Source organism: Cupressus sempervirens, chromosome 11, assembly GCF_028749045.1.
Source record: "Cupressus sempervirens isolate cs-2001-9-10 chromosome 11, ASM2874904v1, whole genome shotgun sequence".
NCBI lineage: Eukaryota > Viridiplantae > Streptophyta > Pinopsida > Cupressales > Cupressaceae > Cupressus > Cupressus sempervirens.
Window position 1 is genome coordinate 225629052 of NC_143128.1, and position 16161 is coordinate 225645212.

General features: G+C 33.9%; 1 long non-coding RNA gene across 1 annotated transcript in view; it reads right to left on the reverse strand.

The window, feature by feature from the left end:
* Positions 1-916: 916 nt before the first annotated feature.
* Positions 917-16161, reverse strand: part of LOC149528977 (uncharacterized) — a 186285-nt gene continuing 171040 nt past the window's right edge. The window contains exon 5 of the long non-coding RNA XR_016359037.1: positions 917-948. This is a non-coding gene — a long non-coding RNA (uncharacterized LOC149528977). The remainder of the gene's footprint in view (positions 949-16161) is intronic.

Genomic DNA, 16161 nt, shown 5'->3' on the forward strand with positions numbered 1-16161 from the left:
GGATATAAATTACATGTTATATCTAAATATCTAAAGTAATTTTCTAAATTAGGACATAAATGAAATTTTCAAACATGTATTTACCTTAAGTTAAATCAAATACATGTAATTATCAAAGATCATCTTGAACATGTTTCATTTTAAACCCCATCATATATACACATGCACATGTAAATTATAAATTTGAGATTAAATATCATTTCATCGTATCTAAATATCACTTGTATAGAACAAAATTAATCACATATGTATACATCAATCAACAAATGTATATATACTATAACATAATCCAACATGTAAAATAAATGTCTAGAGTGTATATATGTAGATCAATCATCAAATATATATAAACTAGAACATGTAATGGATAGTGTGTAAAAGAAATTTCAAGAATGTATATATGTAGATCAATCATCAAATGTATATGAACTAGAACATAAACACATGTGTCAAACATCATTCTCGAGTATACAATATGTCAATCATCAAACAAATGACAAAACATATCTATCCAGCTATTAGAAGATAATATCAAATATAACTAGTGTGCATATACAAATGTATCTATTAAATCAAATATATATAATGTGCATATAAAGTATTTATCTAATCTATGAATGTCTCTTTATATTAAAGAAGATCAAATAATTGATTAAAAAACTATGGATCGCCAGGTGCAGGAGTCTCATTGTGACATCTCCTCCTCACAAGGCAGTTTGAAGAATGACTATCAAGATGCTCTGAAGGATGTCTTGACCTCTATATACTAAAGAGAAAGTGATATCAATGTGTAATAAAAAATGAAATCTCTTATTTACAACTTGCACATTTTATATGTATGTATGTGTGTCTAATTAAAAATCATTTGTCCACTACTGACATTATCCAATGAGTCTCGACAACATACATGATATGGCATCAAAGATGGAGTAACAAGAGGCATGCCCCCTACAATAAATATGTGCAAAAAATAAAATTAAAATATGTACAACAAAAACATGTGGTATGTATAGACATAAATTATTTAAAACAATTGAAATTTTAATGAACAAAAAAAATAGATTTACATGTGTAGATGTTAGCATCTTATAATACTCAAACTACCTAGCATCAATCATGTCCATGAATATATCCATATTTTGTTGGGCCTCATCTAGCCCTACCTTTGTATCTACGCTGGCATGACTAGTGGCATGCACATGTCCTAATAATGATAAGCCAAGTGGACTGACTAGATGAGATGGCATAGAAGTAGAATTATCATGTGTCCACAAATCCATCCATCCTATGGTTGACAAGATGAAGTCAACATCATCAAGGCCCATATCTAAACTTTGAGCATGCCCTACACTGGCTGAAGGGTTTGTAGTATATGTACGTCACTTTGCAACAAAAAAATGGTCACTAGGTGGATCATTATGTGCACTCCCACCATGATTGTTGCCTAAATGATGAGAATAATGTGACTGAGGATGTGACCTAATACTACCCACATGAGCTCAAACATATGATATGGGTATGCCAAGATGCATTGCTATGAATCTATACCAATCTAATAGATCCTCAGCCAAACCAATCATAGTATCTCATATTAACACTCCAATGAGACCCTCTAAGCTAGTTAGTGAAGGGATGCATGCTTCACTATACAAGTCCACTAAAGATAAAACATCAAATGATAATCTAGAATGTCAATAAGACATCAAATATTAGTCAACCTCATCACTCGATATGGATCTAACAACTACGACAATCTCACCAACTCCTTAAATCAACCCCTATAATTGGATGCTATGCATAGCCTCATTGACTGAGGGACCTAATATAGGGGAAATAGCAGGCACTCTCTCTCTAAAAATCACCCTGTGTGTCGATGCCTAACAACCCACCTACCTATTAGCTATTCTACCATACCCCTATGTCAAATGCCTTGTTAAATCAATGTTGTTCAGCACCCTATGTAAGAAAACCTTGCAATAAATATGTTATGCAAAATAGAGTGAAATTTGGTAGCTATTTAGATAAAAACCATCAGTAGAAAGGAAGCGTGTGTAATACCCCAAAATTGGCACATTGCCATGCTAAACCAAGTCTAGTCTATTTAATCAATCTTAAGTCCTATTTTACTAGGCAATCATGATTGTGATAATTGCTACTTGACCTAAGTGTCAAATGCAAAATCTACATTAATTACATACTTCATTTAATTTTTAAGTCTAATCAAATTAGCAAAGGTAAATCTATTAATCAATTTAATATAATTATGAGTCCTAGCACTTTCATTAAATTAAATTTACCCCTTTTGCTAATATACATTAAGGAATTAAATGTATTTGATTGAATTAAATATATCCTCATTTTAATTATTGAGTTTAATTATTCAATTAATTGATTATTCATTTATGAGGTCATATTCAATTTTATTAAATTACATATACTCTCTAAATTCTCTCTTTAGTTCAGAAATTGAAACTCTAAGTGAACTAGAATTAGAAAAGGAATTGATTTAGTTAACTCTTTCTCACACACAAAAGTGAATCAGTTAACTTCATTTGCAGAAGGAACTTTCCATTCTAACTGAATCTTATTTCCAATCTTGACCATCCATTTAAATTGATCTTGACCGTTGATCAATTCTGGGATTCTATTTAAGGAACCCTCAATTCCTCATTTCAGAGGTTGCAAATGAATTATATCAAACTTATGCTGAATTAATTACTCATTTCTTGCACTCGTTATTTTATTAATCTTGCATATTAAATTTCCTCTAGTTTAAATATGCATTCATTTAGATTAAAATGCTCTCTTTATTTCTAGATTAATATTGCATCTCATATAGATTAATCTTGCATGTCATCTAAGATAAAATCCTTCATTCTAGATGTCTAGTTGCTAGCTTGTCAATCTGAGAGTGAATAGAAAAATCAATCTAGTTTGGAGGCAATAGATTGACAAGTTGGATTATTTTGGATGGACAATTTCATGTTCATCCTGCGATGATTCTTTAGATAATGATCATGTTGAAGTTTGTGTGAATTGCATATGCCCACGTTTATCACTCACATTTTTGGTGCCCACTTCATATGGCTATCTTACATTTTCCCTAGCTTGGGTACTCTTGGAGAGCCAATTCTTGAGGACCACTTTCACTCACTTCATACTCCTTGCCTATCCATCTCTACTTATCCACTAGCTTGTTACTACATCTTGTCCTACACCTTGCTAGACACTAGAACAAAATGATATGATCCTACTTGAGAGCTAGTAATCTCTAAAAAAGTTCTAAAATTTTGAAATTGTCCTAAAAATGTCTAAAAATTGTAAAAAGTCCTTTAAAAAATCATTATCTTGGTGAAAACCTAGCAATAGGCACCTTAGTAATACCAAAAAAAAGTGAAAAAAATCAAAAATACAAAAAAAAAGAGAAAAAGACCAAAAAAAAATTTAAAACAAAAAAAGTGTCATTGATGAAAACCTAACAAAGAGGCATCACGGTAGTAAAAATAGAATCTTTGTCAAAAAAGTGAAAACCTATTAAACAAGTGCCTCTTGTTTCAAATGCAAAATCTCGTAGCGCATCTTTTGGCTCATGTACAGTTGCTTTCCTACTCTAGTTTACTTTTTTAGCTCATGCATACATGGATTGAATCTTGTCACAACTTGAGAGCAACACCCTACAATGTCATAGGAATCTCTTTTGCATCAGTCACTAGTTGTTCTAACTACATCTTCCTACTATCGCTTGTGTCACTCCAAAGATTCCTCTCATGGAAGATCTATTTTGCGTCAGTCACTAGTTGTTCTAATTGTCTCTTCCTTCTATCGCTTGTGTCACTCCAGAGATTACTCTTAGGGAAGATCTCTTAAGCTTTAGTTACTAGTTGTTCTTACTGCATCTGCCTACTATTGCTTTTGTCACTACATAGATTCCTCTCATAGAAGATTTCTCTCATGTCAGTGACCAATTATTCTAACTGCATCTAACTACCGTCACTTATGTCACTACAGAGATACCTCTCATAGAAGATCTCTCTCATGTCAGTCACCAGTTGTTCTAACTATGTCTATCTAATGTCACTTAGTTTCTTGATGAGATTCTTCTCAATCAAGATTTCTCTATGATGTCAGTCAGTAGTTGTCCTAACTGAGTCTATCTTCTGTTGTCATCCTACTAAAGAGATTTCTCGCAAATATGTTTGGAACATTGACACTTGACATCAATCCTATAACACAAACAATGAATTGAAAATGTCAAATTTGTTTGAGATATGCTAAGCTTTTCTTTGTTTTTTTTTCTTTCGCTTTATCATTTCCCTTTGAGCACCTCGATGATGTCTCTTTTGACTAGAGAAGTGAGGACTAGGGGCATGATCTTTTCTTTTCTTTCTATTTGATGGTCTAGTTCTAATGATCTAAAGCATCCATATAAATGGGGTGTCCACTATAAGAGTCTCTATCTCATATTAGATGGTCGTGTATACCTTGACTCATTTTATATGGACTCTTCACTGAAGTTGGTTCTTTTCCTTTCTTGTTTGAGTGAATTCTCTATGCTACAATAAATACTAATACTCATCTTGCTAAGTGAATGTACTGGTCACTACGAGTATACTTAGCACACTTCTGTCTCAGGTTATGAATGCAAGGGTCATTGCAGATAGAATACTTACTGATTACTTAGCATAAGAGGATCTCTTGTGTCACTAGTGTATCTTCATGCAAGAAACATTATGGTTATCCTAGTGTTTATGCTCTAATGCTTATGTTAGCTTGTGATATCAAAAGGTATGAATGTTCTAGTCATTCTGGCTTCTTGTGCCTCGAATGCTTACATTTAATCATAACAAAACTAGAACATGTGTCATATTTATATTCTCATAATTGAAATGTTAGTGAGAATCGTATAACATTTGTGGGTTTAGCTAAACACTAAGTGATGATAATTGTATGAGCTCAGTAACCAAACCTAGGGTTGCATTGCATAAGCACATGGTTCAGTCACTACTTTACTTGCATCCTTCATAATGAGGGGTTGTTGGTTTCTCTAAAGTATCGTGTTTCTTCATGACTGCACAAGCATTTAACTCCTTGGTTCATCTGCTTCATCTTCACAAGATACCTATTACTGATAACAAAATGGAACACTGCATGAGATGTTAGTTCATTCACATTTTGCATTTCACATACATAATTTCATGATTCAGCTCATCTACACTACATTCATACATCATATCAAATTTGCATTCAATTAATCATACGAGAAAAGATGACACATGCAAAAATACTCGAATCAAAAGATCATATATATATATGGAGTCAAGTGTATAATCGATACAAAAATGCACGCTACTTGAACAATGTAGATCTAAAAATGATGTTGGCACACTAATTGATACATAGTCAGAGAAAAATTGAAAGAAAGTGAGCTACTCTGACCCTCTCCCTCACCTCTAGGTGGAGGAGGCATATTTGGTCTTGTTGGAGGTCGTGCACCCCCTGACTCTCTCGCATATTAGGAGAATTGTGGCACTTTCTCTGCCTTGGATAGCACTACTACAACATATGCCACATAGTAATATGTTGCTCTCACTGACTGGAGCCAAATCTAATCCTATTTCTACTCTGATTGCTCTCATAATGAACTAATCTCTCACTCCATTTGCTCTTGTAGCTCACAGATCTCTCCATCTCGCTCTAATATTTAGGTATCTCTAATGGAAAGTTGTATCTATAACTCTCCCAACTATTTTTGCATTTTTCGAACTCAATCTCAAGATCTCCTAAGGTCTATGACAAAAGATCTCCACCCTACAGATCAAGAGTAGGTTGATCTTGCATGTCTTCATCACCAGTTGCACGCTTGGCCTATTGAGTTGGTTGCTCCTCTATATGTGACCTTTGCGCATCTCTTCTAATGGCACCCAAGTTACCCATCTTACCTCATGGGCATCTATGTCCTATACCACTACCACTAGCACTTGGATCCTCTCCCATATGATATGGAGGGATATATCTCTACCTTATGTGTTGTCTAGGTCTCTCCTGTTGTGGTTGCTATGGTGGTTGTTGTGGCAATGACTATGGTGCTTGCACTTGCTACACTAACACAGCCATCCCTACTGGGTATGTGAACCGAGGGAGAGGATGACTCACAAAATTTGCCTAGTATGTTGGATTAATCCCCTCATCTATTACTGTTTCCATATAGTCCCAATGCATCACAATAATGGAATGAACATCAATCATAGATCAGCCTTAGTCTAGTCTAACAGACCACCCATGCTCTAGGTCTGAGGAAAAGTGAGCATATGTGTAATACTCCTATAGAATATCCTGTGGTCGATCATACTATTGCCACACATGAGTCAGTGGGAATCTCTTGATCACCTGGATCGAGTGACCAATCAGTGGTCAGGAAGAAAAGATGTACCCTAGCTCCATTTTCGCATCATCACATGCCTCTATCTCTCCAAATAGCCTCCATACTACAACTACTAGGTCATCCAATCGACCTCTCCACTGCTCAGTCTTACCCAAAGTTGTTTGGGTCATCTATCCACAATACCTACAAATGTATGGTCCATGCTCCTGTCTCCCATCAACACAAATTGGCCTCGTGATGGGCAAGTGCTCCCATGCCCACACCCGAAGAACATAAACCCTCACAGCCATGCTCTTCCTCTCATGATAAACAATCTCATGCATCTCATGGTACATGTGGGCTAGTGTGCACTGACCCCATCCAAAACATATTGGCTTATCTAACATTTGTTGGAGCATCTGTCCCCATCCCCACTTGAGTCTATGTTGGCCTCTATCAGGCATCAAGAAACAACTGATAAATACTCTTAGCACCACTACCAACTTGTGGATGGGACTATATGTACACACTAACTCATTCCATGTGATGGTCCGACCCATGATGAGATCCTCCTAAAAAATGGCCCTCAGTGCCACTGTACCTGGTCTTAGTTGTCTGTCATATACCACTCAAGGGTCATGGAATAGGATTTGAAGTATCCTATATATATATATATATATATATATATATATATATATATATATATATCCTCTGGTGTGATGATCATCTCTCCCTGGGGTAAATAAAAGTGTTTGTCTCCGAATCAAAATGCTCAACTAGTGCCATCAATAAACTTTGATTCACCACTGATGCAGGAATACGACAAAGATACGAGAGACCTAAGGCATCGATGTGTGCCATGTATGCATCATCTAACTGTCTAATCAGTGCTCCATAAGGGGGATAGTGTGATCTAAAACCTGAAAACATGAAAACAACATGAACACAGTTAGTATTAGACATGCTAAAATGACAAACAAGAGTGCAAAAACAACAACAAAAAATCAAATTTTCAAACAAAAAAATTCACACAACACTAGTTTTCTCATGCGAGATTGCACTTTCTCATGTGAGATTACACTTCTTTGCACGATATTTGAAGTCTTCACACGAGTCACTTTACTATGGGATGCAATAAAACTCATATGTTTAGGGTTTCTCATGTGAGAGAAGGGTATCTCCTGCATGAGGAAACCCACCACCTCATGTGAAAAAGTACCACGATGGTACTTTCTTGCATGAAACTAAATGCAGGCTCACGCGAAGAATAAGAATAAATTTTTAATGCAAAGTGGGATACTCGACTACTCACCAAGGGTCTGTAGTTCATCATCTATGTTGCCTAGAATGCTCGAATAGATGGAAACACACGAGGACCACCATCTTTCTCCTGATAGCTCTCTTCTTCATAAAAGACAAAATACACAATGATTTGAAAATGACCTTTTGGACCCTTATATAGGTTTTGACCTAATTTTTCAAAGTGTTCTGATTGACACGAAAATCACCCCCTTGGTTAATTTGGCTACTCTAAACTCATTTTCAAGATTGAATTTGAAATCTGACACACTTAAATAGGTCAAAATCACATTTTAAATTTTTGGGACCAACATGATCGAACGCTTGTGCAATCCATTTTTCTAATACTTTGTGAATCTTAGAATATCTTCAAATCACATTTTCTTCAAATTTTCCAAAATTTCTAGAAAAAGTCAACTTTAGTCAACTCTAGTTTGGTCAAACTTGTTCTTTTGGAGCTCACAATCACTTTGAATCAACTTCAAATTTTCTTCAGATCCTTCTGATCTCTTCTATATTCTTTCAAATCTTGGATTCCTTCGGTATCTCTCAATTTACTACTCTACATCACTGTTCTGGCGTGTCATCTTTCGATTTTGTTCCTGAAGGAGGCATGATGATTACATCATTGAATCTGTCATTGCTAGCTTCAAATCAATTTAAATCTTATGTCCTCATCACTCGAGGCATCTCATCACTCGGAGCATCTTGTTCCCCTCTATCTGGCATCATATGTGATCTATCTCATCTTTTGTTCAACTAATTAATCTTATAATAGTTCTTGTCAGAGTTCAATGGACAGGTATCGAGATAGTCTAAAAAAAAATCCTAAGGATCAAATCTCATTCTGAAAAAATCCTAAGGATCAAATCTCATTCTGTGGATGATCTTACAACTCATGATAGGTCTTGTTATCTCTTTCATGGACTAGTATTCAAGTGTTCTATCTAGACTCTAGGGGATTAAGCTCTATTCTAGAGATAATTCCAAATTCTTGCTAAGGGTTAAGCTTTATTCTGGAGATAATCCTAACTCTTGCTAAAAATTAAGCCTCATTCTGTGGACAATTCTAAGCTTGTTCTTTCAATCACTATTCAATGGACAGGTATTGGGACAGTCTAACCCTGACTCCTAAGGATTATGCCTCATTTTGGGGATAATTCTATGAATTGTGATTACTCTTGCCATCTTCTAGTAGACAGGTATTGGGACAATCTAACCCCAACTCCTGAGAATTGAGTCTCATTCTAGGAACAATTTTGTGAAGTTTGACAATTTTTATTTTATCAATTTTTGTATCTAGGTGTTCTATCTGGATTCCCTAAAGTTAAGCTTCATTCTAGAGATAACCTTAAAAAGCTTATCAATTTTGGTATCTAGGTGTTCTATCTAGATTCCCTAAGGTTAAGCATCGTTCCAGAGATAACCTTAAAAAGTTTATCCATTTTGGTATCCAGGTGTTCTATCTAGATTCCCTAAGGTTAAGCTCCATTCTGGAGGTAATCTTGAAAAGCTTATCAATTGATCTCTGTATCATCAATTTTGAAACCAATCTCTCTTCTTGATCTATGCTTCATACTTCAGATTTATTTGAATCAACATGTTGCTCGCACATTTATTCAAAGAGGGGCAAATGTAATACCCCAAAATTGGCACATTGCCATGCTAAACCAATTTTGGTCTATTTAATCAATGGTAAGTCCTATTTGACTAGGCAATCTTGATTCTGATAATCGCTACTTGACCTAAGTGTCAAATGCAAAAAATTCCTAATCTACATTAATTGCATGCTTCATTTAATTCCTGAGTCGTATCAAATTAGCAAAGGTAAACCTATTAATTAATTTAATTTAATTTAATTATGAGTCCTAGCACTTTTATTAAATTAAATTTACCCATTTTGCTAATATACACCAAGGAATTAAATGTATTTGATTTAATTAAATATATCCTCATTTTAATATTGAGTTTAATTATTCAATTAATTAAGATTATTCATTTATGAGGTCGTATTCAATTTTATTAAATTACATATACTCTCTAAATTCTCTCTTCAGTTCAGAAATGGAAACTCTGAGTGAATTGGAATTGGAAAAGGAATTTGATTCAGTTAACTCTTTCTCACACTCAAAAGTGAATCAGTTAACTTCATTTGCACAAGGAAGTTTCCATTTTGACTAAATCTCATTTCCAATCTCGACCATCCATCTAAATTGATCTTGATCATTGATCAATTCTGGGATTCTATTTAAGGAACCTTCAATTCCTCATTTCAGAGGTTGCAAATGAATTGTATTGAACTTATGCTGAATTAATTACTCATTTCTTGCACTCATCATTTTATTAATCTTTCATATTAAATCACCTCTAGTTTAAATATGCATTCATTTAGATTAAAATGCTCTTTGTATTTCTAGATTAATATTGCATCTCATATAGATTAATCTTGCATATCATCTAAAGATAAAATCCTTCATTCTAGATGTCTGGTTGCTAGCTTCTCAATCTCAGAGTGAATAGAACAATCAATCTAGTTAGGAGGCCCAATCCCATGTTCATTCCAAGATGATTCTTCAGATAATGATCACATTGATGTGTGTGTGAATTGTAGAGGCCCACATTTAGCACTCACAATGTGGGTATATCAAAGCTACCACCTATGGTTTTGTACACTCAAGGGGAGAATACCCCTTCACAAACTTTAGTGAAAGATAATAAGGGAAACATTCCCTCTTCAGGGTCTCTTTGGGCATTAAGCCTTGTACCTCTTGCACAAGAAGACACAAAGAGACCTCTCTTCTCTTACTCTCAAGGACTACATGTATGGTATGTGTAGCATATGAAGAAGCACCATGAATCTCATCTCAAATATAGGTAAGGCTACATAAAATAATCTAGCATGTACTATTATATATGCTAGAGTATGTACCACTAGTCAGGGATTCTTGAAGTCTCTAAATCTCCTAATTAGTGCACTCATATAGCTCATGAGGTACAATAGGTTGTTGTTGGGGGAAATAGGATCCTTATTTGGGGGCATAGGAGCCTGATGAGGTGTGGGGAGGGAGATAAGTTGTTGTGGGGGTGAAATAAGAGGTTGTTGATATGCCATGTGCCAAGCTCCTAGTATGTGTGTATGTAAACTTGAAATTATTAAATGACATTTAGGAAACTAGAAATCCTAAACATGAAATAAGCATATGCACGCATGTAATTCATTTGTACGTGTGAAATGAACATACACATATCTATAAATACTAAACATGAAATGAACATATACACATGAATCAATTTTATTTTTATATATGAAATGATCATATACATGTGTCAAATTTAATTTTAAACATATAAGTCCTAAAACATAAATGAACATACACATGTATCCAATTTATTGTTAAACGTGAAATAAGTATGCATGTATAATTCCTAAACATGAAATGAACATATACACATGAATCAACTTTATTTTTATATATGAAATGATCATATACATGTGTCAAATTTAATTTTAAACATATAAGTCCTAAAACATAAATGAACATACACATGTATCCAATTTATTGTTAAACGTGAAATAAGTATGCATGTATAATTCCTAAACATGAAATGAACATATACACATGTGCACATGTACATACATAAACTTCCTAAACTTGAAATGAACATGTGCATGCATATAAGTTATATACATATATGAAATGAACATACATAGTATCTTGAGTCCTAAACATGAATTGAATATATTGATATCATGTACATGCGTGCATAAAGGGGTCCTAATAGGATGTCTTAAAGGGATAATAATATAAAATGATGACTTAAAGAGAGAATATAAAATCAAACATATGAAATCTAGGATCATATCTTAACAAGATTATCTTTAAGTCAATATATCATGTGGTAACTTTGTGTGTGTGTTTATATATAAGGATCTACTTGTGACAATTGTTGGTCCTAATTAGGATGACATGTGTTCAAACTTTCAAAATCAAACATCAATATGGATCACATGAATTTATAAACTACAAGTGTCATGAGTTTCGTGTTCATATACACGTTTATGTCCATTTAAAGGGGTCCTAGGGACCTAGGGAGGTCAAGGGTCATGTTATTTGCTAGAGTTAAATTTTAGGACCTTAAAGGTATGATCTACTAAGGGGTCTTAGTAAGGGATTATCTTAATGCATTAAAACCTAAGTTATAAGGATCATAAATGGTCCCATGACCCACTAGAATCCCTTTCAAGAAAACTTTATGGGCGAGCTAAAAGGGTAATAAGATGTGGATAAATTAATAAGTTCTATGGTGTCATAATTGTTGATTAAGTAATATCACGAGTGGACTAGGATACATAGTAGACCATAAGGAGCCTCAAATATGTTTAATAGGTCCTAACATTTATGATTATTAAAAATTTTGTACAATTGTATGTATATACATGGTCTTATGTCAACACACATGTACCAAATTTCAACTATATAGATCTCCTACATCTCACATATATTCTATCATTCTATCTATCATAATTTTCTATAAGCTCCTTGTATTTAGTTCATAACTATGTGTAAAGGAGTCCTATTTTAGAATGTTCATTAAGCTACGGAATAAAAAGTTTTGGGGATAATATAAAATCAATCTAGATCATAATTTTGTAAACTAGGCACGATGATCTCAACTTTATATGTGCACATGGATATTTGAAGGGGTCTTAATACACTACAACATTTGGGGTCAAATTGTGACAAAAGTTTGTAACAATGGTGTAATTTATGGTGATTTTCATATATTCTTTTTTCAATTGTCCCTAACATCATCATAATACTGATGTTGGCGTTGTAATTGTGATGCTTGTGTGAGTATAAAAAATAAAATAAAAACATGACATAAATCATTCTCCATTTATTTTGGTTGTGGAGAGTTTTACGTGAAAGAGGGTGGAGAGCTCTGAACGTTGTCATGCCCTTGTGATTGGTACAATTATTTGATGTGATCTCTACATTTCATTGTCATGCCCTTGCTTTACGATTTCATTTTGTGATCTTTGCATTTTGTTGTCGTGCCCTTGCTCTGTAATTTCATTGTCATACCCTTGCTCTGTGATTTCATTGGTATGCCCTTGCTCTACAATTTTTTTGCCTTATCATGCACTTTTGATCTTTGTGCCCTTTCTCTATAACTTTGTTATCGTGTTGTGCCCTTTCTCTATGATTTCATTGCCCTGCCCTTGCTCTACAATTTTCTTCAAGGGCTATGTAAATGTTCATTTGTTTTCTTTCTAAACAGGTATCTCTTTATATTTCCTTCTAAACATGTATATCTTAGAGATCTTCTTTAAGGTGATTATTATATCTTAGCACAACAACAAAATTGATCCATCTGCATACATATTCTAGAATCAAAATATTAAAACAATAAAACTCACTCAACTCGTGCTAAGTGACTTACCCCAAGATCCTACACAAAAATAATGTAGACAAAGAAAAATGGTCAGAGTTCGCAAGAAATTTTACAAAAACATATCATAGCATATATTTTTAGAAAGAAACTAGCCATAACCCAATTAAATGGGTCTAGTTGTTAATTAGCTGGGTTGATTACAAATTCCTATAGAACTATCATTAGATTAGGTACAATAAAACATAACCAACTATTCCCAACTAGTAGGATTAAATACAGTTTTCCAAGGTGATACAATTGCATATGCAAGGAATTGAAGAATAACTTCAATGAAAAGTTGAGTGTAAGGAGTTGAAGAAGCAAGTTTTGCTTCTGTGTAAATGTCATAATCACAAGGCTCATTCCCTTGCAAAAGCCTCTGCTACAATGACATTACCTGTAAACCATGCAAAGGATGTTGAAGTGGTTCCCAACCTTGAAACACTCTTATAAGCATTTGATACTTGAGATCATTACAAGGAGATTGTGCCAATACTTGAAACACTCTTATAAGAAAATGTAGATGCAATACATGACAAATTGTACAGCTTGTAGTCCTCCCAATATTTGGACTATAAATTCTTAAAGACACTTGCAAGTGATTCCAATGTCATAGTACCTACCAAAATACTTTCCTAGCTTCTATCCAGTGGCTCCCATTATATCCTCTATGTTGTCTAGCTATTGTTTCTATCATACAATCTCTTTCTAAAGTCACTCCTTCTCTTTTTGAAGTCACTCCTCCTTTTCTCTCGTGCCTTAAATTTTGATTATCAAACTTCTGAATATCTGCCTCTACTATATCTAAAATCAACTTCACATTGTGTTATAACTCTGGCATAGGTGTTTGATCATTGATAGCCTTCATTTCAACATTTAAGTTTTCAAAATTGGTCAACACCCTCACTTGTGGACCTCTCATGTCAAACACTTTCTGTACTGTTTCAACACCATTTTCTTGCTTTTGGGCTAACAGTTCTTCAGGTGCATTTTCTTGTAAAACATTAAATTTTTTCAACAATTGTAAACTCTTGGAAAGTGCATTGTTGTTTTCATGTATGTATGTATATATATGTATGTATATGTATGTATGTATATATATGAGTGTATATATGTATATGTATATATTTGTGTATATATACATACCTACACACATATCTATGTGTATATGTATGTATGTATGTATGCATATATACAAAGAGATATTGTGGATTATGGATTATGGATTATAAATAAAAAAGAAAGGAAAACACGACATTAATCATTCCTCATTTGTTTTGATTGATTGTGGAAAGTGGTGCACAAAAGAGGGTGCAGAGCTTTGAATGTTGGTGGAGATCAATGGAGATCCAAGATTCTATTGTCATTCCCTTGTGATTACTGCATTTCGTTGTGATCCTCGTGCCCTTGCTCTACGATTTTCTTCAAGGGGAGAAGAGGTACGTACATAAATGTTATTTTTTCCCCTTCTAAACATGCATCATATATAATAGCTTTGGTCAAATTCAAGGATAATTGATTATGATGATGTAGGCATATGTGCATGTATGTATGTAAGTATATCAGTTCACTATGTGAACTGCTTTATATGCATACATTACACTTGCATAGTACTTGTTCTAAATTAAATCAATCATTCATGTCTTGAATTCACACAAAAAATTATCCTTGCATTCAATTGAAACTATTCATACCAAACTAAGTATGTAGAAATCTGTACCTACAGATTATATTATCTCTTAATGATTGAGTAAACATCTTGTGCATAATATCATCTAGGTAATGATCGGATGCATTCACATTAAATTATAATAGGATCGAGCAAATTATCCATTTATGTTACTTCATACTTGTCTTATTGAACATTTTGTTTAACATAATCAATAATACTATAATTATATAGCTACAACTTTTACTGTTGTTTATTTTATTTAATCATATACATTTAAGACTATTGTTTTTCTTAAAATTAGACTGTATATTATTTTATTTAATCATGGTATGAGCTTTCTATATGAGTGTAATTTATTATTTGGATAAATCTTTGGAACTGCTATGTAGTTTGATAAAATGATAATGATGGACATGTTGGAAATATAAGGTAGGCAAGGTTGCTAATAGGGGAGGAGAGAAACAAGAACCAATAAAATTTTATCTTACTTCACCAATTAATCCTTCATATAATATTCTGATCTAATCGTATGCATGAAAGAATAAAAGCAAATAAACATTTATGGAACAAGATATGGTGACCTAGAAACCTTCCAATTAGAAAGTAAAACTAGGGTGGGGATGATACCCACAAGTTTTAGTAAGGCTTACAATTGACCACTTCTAGTGATCTGCCCTGCTAGGAGCAATAAGGACTATGAGGTCCACCCTGTCAAAGGATTTACAAACATATAATGAAGTATGCACTTGGTTAAGAGATTTAGTAAAGACTGTTAAGTCTACCTTGTTAAAGGATTTGGCTAATGCACGTGTTAGGATGAACCAGTGGCTGATCTCTGATTTGCAACTCTTAATTTTCTAGTTGAGATTCCTTGTATTACAATAATCACCTAGCTATGATATCTTTGTTGTCCCTTGTACTGCTTTGTTGTCCCTTATATTGCTTGTAACCTTCTTCAATTTGCACTTTTGTTCATAATACACTCTTCACTTGTCTTGTTTAGATATGATACAATGTATACATATACATACATACCAATCCAAATTACAACTGATTAGAGTCAGCTACAATACCAATTTAATCATAATTCACAAGGTTGGCCCAACTATTGTAACTCAGGTTCTAAAGACAAACTTTGTGATGTTTTGATACATGGAAAACACTGTCAATGCTCGGCAATCTTTGGCACTCAGTTGAACTTGAAGCTCAATCCATACTAATCACTTCCAAGTAGCTTGAACTTGGTTAGCATTGAGTGACTCGGTGAAGCCTGAGAAACTTGGTAGCAACTGGATCACTCGATTGACACTACATGACTAGGTCAACACTAGATCCACTTTGTTAACCCTATGAGCTTGGTAGATATTGTTGGACTTGGTTAACACTATAGACC